Source organism: Chiloscyllium plagiosum, chromosome 30, assembly GCF_004010195.1.
Source record: "Chiloscyllium plagiosum isolate BGI_BamShark_2017 chromosome 30, ASM401019v2, whole genome shotgun sequence".
Lineage (NCBI taxonomy): Eukaryota > Metazoa > Chordata > Chondrichthyes > Orectolobiformes > Hemiscylliidae > Chiloscyllium > Chiloscyllium plagiosum.
The window spans coordinates 45,093,810-45,099,647 of NC_057739.1; the positions used below are offsets into that span (position 1 = coordinate 45,093,810).

The following is a 5,838-nucleotide window of genomic DNA, read 5'->3' on the forward strand; positions in this document are numbered from 1 at the left end:
CAGAATATTGAAAAGTCTACCGCCCAAGTGCTCACTTGTACCAGAACTTGCTGATCCATCAAAAGGCTCCCATTTATAAGCAACAATAATTTACTTTCACACCCTTGACTTAATTCCTGGCTGTAATCATGCCTATCTTCCTGCACCACACACCCTTTCACATCTCAACAACTCATTTTAGTTTAGACTACCAATGATGTGTTTATTTTTGAGTTCAGCTGTGTGACTGTGTCTATAGATTCCAAGGCAACACGGTCTGGAATTCCCACCCTCTAAGATCTGCTTTCTTCCTTTAAGGCATTCCTGAAAAATTGCTTATTTGGCAATGGTTTTGGTCACCGGACATAATATTCTCCAGCTGTGGCCTTATGTCAAAAGTTCTCAACATTTTTTGTGAAATTAAAAACATGTTGATTTGTACAGATATCTTCTACTTTTCACTATCGCTGAGTGAATAATCTGTAATGTCTCTTACCTAACCACATTGTGGGAGCGCCTTCACCATTCAAATTGCAGCTGTACAAGGAAGTCAAACATCACCCTGTCCACGGGCAACACGGCTTTGGCAATGATCACTGGTATTTGTGGAAGGAGAAATACACATGATGTTTCAGGGAGTGCAAATGAATTATAGGGAATGAAAATGGTGCAGAATTTGACTGTAAGAAATGGAAGAAAAATCCACTCACTATTGGAAAAAATAATTCTTGACTGTCAAATATATTGTGGAAAAAAAACCTGATAATGGAGCAGCATACGGTCAGGAGTCGGGCAGCAGTGGACAATCCATTTACAAAAAGGTCTGTGAACGTAGTAGTAAAATACTAAACATGGCAAAAATACACTCATGTGAGACTGAGGAAGCTAGATAACGAACAAGTGGACATCAAGGACCCCAGAGGTGAATCAGAGCAGTATTCACTTTTATGATCCCACAGTCAGAGATGTCTAGCACAAAAACAGACTCTTCAGTCCAACCTATCTATGCAAACCAGATATTCTAACCTAAACTATTCCCATTTGCCAGCACTTGACCGACATCCCTCTGAACTCTTCCTATTCAAATGCCTTTTAAATGTTACAATTTTGGTTGCCCTTTAGGCTCCTTTTGAATTTTCCCCTCTCACCCTAAACCTACATCCTCTAGTTCTGGGCTCCACCACCCCAGGGTAAACACCTTGTCTATTTACACTATCCATGCCCCTCACGATTTTATAAACCTCTTCAACATCACACCTCAGCCTATGACACTCCAGGGAAAATGGCCCCAGCCTATTATGCCTCTCCCTGCAACTCAAATCCTCTAACCCTGGCAACATCCTTAAAAAATCAATTTTCAAACCTTCCATGTTTCAATGCCTCTTTCTGATGAGAGGGAGACCAGAATTGCACACAATATTCCAAAAGTGGCCCAACCAATGTCCTGTACAGCTCCTTTACTCAATGCTCTGACCAACGAAGGGAAGATCCCAAACAATTTCTTCACTATCCTATCTACCTGTGACTCTACTTTCAAGGAACTATGAACATGCATTCCAAGGTCTCTTTGTTCAGCAAGACTCTCCAAGACCTTACAATTCAGTGTGAGTCCTGCTCGGATTTCCAAAATGCAGCACCTCACATTTATCTAAATTAAACCCTATCTGCCACTCCGCAGCCCATTGGCCCATCTGATCAATATCCCATTGTATTCTGAGACAACCTTTATCACTGTCTACAATACCTCCAATTTTGGTGTTATCTGCAAACTTACGAACTGTACCGGCTCTATTCATATCCAAATAATTTAAATGGATGAAGAAACAAATCCAGAAAAAAAAAACATCCATTTCTCTGGGTTTGAATATGCTCTGGGTAAATCCTGCCCTATGACTCTTTACCAGGGAGGACTGCACATACACACCTCTGAACTTTGCCCCTGACAAAGCTGGAGGCCGCACACGTGTCCAGTGAATCTTTGCCCCGAATAAAGATGGCGGCGATCACACGATGAGGTTATTTTCCCGTTTACTGCAAAAACGAGACTGTAAGTTTCAAATTTGTATCTTCTGATGTGCACCAAATGTTTGTAAAACCTCTCAACCCATGCCAACACCATTTCCCTCCCACTTCCTGCTGTTTATTTCTTTTCTTACCAACAACTCTCCATCCACACATGCCGCACATCCGCGCCCACCGTGAGGATGATCACGTGGTATAGTCTAGTCCCGTCCCTCATTTACTCTGATTGGTCGGAGGACCAAATCCCCGCCAGGTTCTCCAGCTGTGCCCTGCCTTTCCATTGGTCTTCCGCTGACATCAACCACCAGGGGCCCATTGTTGCCTGGAGCATGCGCACTGCTTTGTGGCTTTTGTTGCTGTTTATCAGTTACAAGAGTGAGACACAAAGTTGAAAATCACACAACCACCTGATGAAGAAGCTGCAAAGCGAGAGCTTCCAAATAAACCTGTTGGACTATAACCTGGTGTTCTGTGAATTTTCATTTTGTCCACCCTAATCCAACAGTAGCACCTGAAAGTCAAGAATGCGGGAGGAATGCAAAATATAACAACAAAAGAACTAAGTACAGGAGAAGGCCGCCCTGCCCTTTGAGCTTGCTCTGCCATTTATTAAGATCATGGCTGATCATTTCGTGGTCGCAGAACCATTTACCAACGTTCTCACCATATTCCTTAATTAATTAGATATTTCTTTAAAAAAAAGTTACCTTAGCTTTAAAAACGTTTCCTGAACTAGCATCAACTAAGTCCCCGAGCAATGAACTCCATAGAGGTCAAGAAGTTCCTTCTCAATTCAGTCCTAAATTTGCTGCCTGTAATCTTGAAGTGATGCCCTCTTGTCCTAGCTTCATCTGCCAATGGAAAATTTCTCTCTACTTCTGTTTTATCCATTCCATTCATTAGTTTATATGTTTCCCATTCTTCTGATTTCCAATGAATATAATCCCAATCTACACAGTCTCTGTTAAGCCAACCCTCTCAACTCCGGAATCAACCTAGTTAACCTCCTCTGCACCCCCTCTAGTGCTGGTACATCCTTGAGCAAGCAAGGAGACAGAAACTGCATGCAGTACTCCAGGTGTGGCCTCACCAGCACCCAATACAGCTGGAACATAACCTCTGCTTTTAAATACAATCCCTTCAGCAATGAAGGCCAAAATTCCATTTGCTTTCTGAATTGATTGTTGTACCTGGTGACCAACCTTCATGCAGAAGGTTACTCAGGTGCCCCTGCATAGCAAATGATGCAACCTTTTTAAAATTCAAGTAATAATCTCTTTTTTAATGTTACTCCAACCAAACAGTAGGACTTTACATTTATGAACATTCTATTCCAAATGCCAGACCATTGCCCACTCACTCAATGAATTTATATTCCTCTGCAAAGTTTCACAGTCCTCCGCACACTTTGTTCTGCCACTCATCTTAGTGTCATGTGCAAACTTTGACACCCTACATGTGGTCGCCAACTCCAAATCATCTGTATCAATTCTAAATAATTGCAGTCCCAACACTGATCCCTGAGGCACACTATTAGTCACTGATTGTCAGCCAGAATAGTACTCATTTATCCCCACACTTTGCTTCCTGTTAGTCAACCAATCTTCTATCCATGCTAATACTCTACTTCTAACACCATGCGCCTTTATATTATGCAACAGCCTCTTGCATGGCACCTTGTTGAAGGCCTTTTGGAAATTCGGGTACACCGCATCCACTAGGTCCTCGTTGTCCACCTTGCTCGAAATGTCTTCATAGAATTCCAAAAGATTTGTGAAGCATGACCTGCCCTACATGAACCCATGCTCTGTCTGTCCAATGGGACAATTTCTATTAAGATTCCCTGCCATTTCTTTCTTGATAATAGACCCAAGCATCTTTCCCACTACAGAGAATAAGCTAACTTTTGTATAATTCCCCACCTTTTGTCCACCTCCTTTTTAAAAACATGGCATCACTTTTGCTACTTTCCAATCTGCTGGGACTGCCACAGAGTCCAGTGAATTTTGGAAAATTACTGCTAGTGCATTTGCTATGTCTCCGGGCATCTTCTTTAGTACCCTGGGATGCATTCCATCAGGGTCAGAAGACTTTTCTGTCATTAGCGCAATTAACTCCAACAGTCCAACACGAGCTGTTCCGTAATAATGATAGTTTACAAATCCTCACCTATCTTTGTCTCTTTGCTAATTATTGGCAAGATATTAGTGTCCTCCACTGTGATATCCAATAATTAAATGTTCCTTCTCATTTTCCAAAGGACCAACATTTACTTTAGCCACTCTTTTCTCATTCAATGTAAAATTTTGCTACCTGTCTTTAGCGTCTGTGCTAGTTTATTTTTCTCATGTCCTATCTTATGTTTCTTTATAGCTCTTCTGTGGTTTTCTGTTGACCTTTAAAGTTTTTCCAGTTCTAGTTTCAGGCTATTTTTGGCCACTTTGCATGCCTTCTCTTTCAATTTGATCGCTTTCTTTAGATACCCATCGCAGAGTATGCCTTTTCTTACAGTCCTTCCGTTTCACTGAATTATATCATTGCTGAGCACTTTGTAATGTGCCTTTGAAAATCTTCCACTGCTCATCAACTGTCCCACCATAACATCTTTGTTTCCAGTCTACTTTATCCAGGTTCTCCCTCATTCTATTGTAGTTCCCTGTGTTGAAGCACAGGACCCAGGTATTAGATTTTATCTTCACATTCTCCATATGTATTCTAAATTCAACCATACAGTGATCACTTCTTTCAAGAGGATCCCTAACTCTGAGGTCATTAATTAGTCCAGTCTTATTGCACAGGGCCAGATGCTGGATCAATTGCTCCCTTGTCAGTTCCATTTCATCCTGGTCAAAAAAACTATCATGGATACACTTAATCAACTCAAGACTACCCTGACTGAGCTACATGTAGATTAAAATCACCCATAGCCGTAACATTTTTACAGGCAATAGTTATTTCTTTGTTTATTGCCAATCCCAATGTGATGTCATTATTTTGTGGCCTGCACACTACATCTGTCCGTGACTTTCTTGTTAGAAGTTTGAATGCATCATTCCTGTTTCTCCTAATGTACAGCAATAACAACTACTACTTGCATTGCATGGAATCTTTTACAATGGCAAATTTCCTAAAGTGCCTCATGGATGATCAAAACGTTGATTAAAGAGAATGATTTTAAAATACATCTTAAAGGAGGATACAGAAGGTTAGGGAGGGTATTCCACAGACTTCTGCCCTTGACAGCACCATTCATGGAGTGATGCAGGTGGGGTGGGTTGGAAAGGGAACGTGCAAAGGGGAAATGGAGGAGCACAGGCAGTGCATAAGGTCTTAAGGACAGAGGAGGTTCCAGACTGAGTCTGTCTGTCAGAGAGTATGGCTGTCTCATGGAGTTTGAACCTCTGCAATGGGTCCACACATGTCATGTTAGTCGAGGAGAGTATAATGGTGGCTGAGAGAACTTTTCATGAGGACTAGTCTCCTGAGGTAATGTGGGCTGAGGTTAGAAACAGAAGAGGAGAGGTCACACTGCTTGGAGTTTTTTTTATCGCCTCCACAGAGTTCCAGGGAGGTGGAAGAGAGGATTAGCTAAATTAATCTGGATGAGAATGAAAGTAACAGGGTGGTCATTATGGGGGGCTTTAACTTCCCCAAAATTGACTGGAATGCTATCACTCTACTACCTTGGATGAATCGGTTTTTATCCAATGTGTACAGGAGGGTTTCCTGACACAATATGTTGAAGGGCCGACAAGAGGGGAGGCCACATTGGATCTGGTCCTTGGTAATGAACCAGACTAGGTGTTTGATTTAGTTGTAGGTGAGCACTTTGGAGAG

The 5,838-nt window shown here is 41.8% G+C and overlaps 1 long non-coding RNA gene across 1 annotated transcript in view; it reads right to left on the bottom strand.

Moving 5' to 3' along the window:
* Window positions 1–492: 492 nt before the first annotated feature.
* LOC122564671 overlaps window positions 493–5,838 on the bottom strand; it is a 10,492-nt gene continuing 5,146 nt past the window's right edge. The window contains exon 3 of the long non-coding RNA XR_006315964.1: window positions 493–575. This is a non-coding gene — a long non-coding RNA (uncharacterized LOC122564671). The remainder of the gene's footprint in view (window positions 576–5,838) is intronic.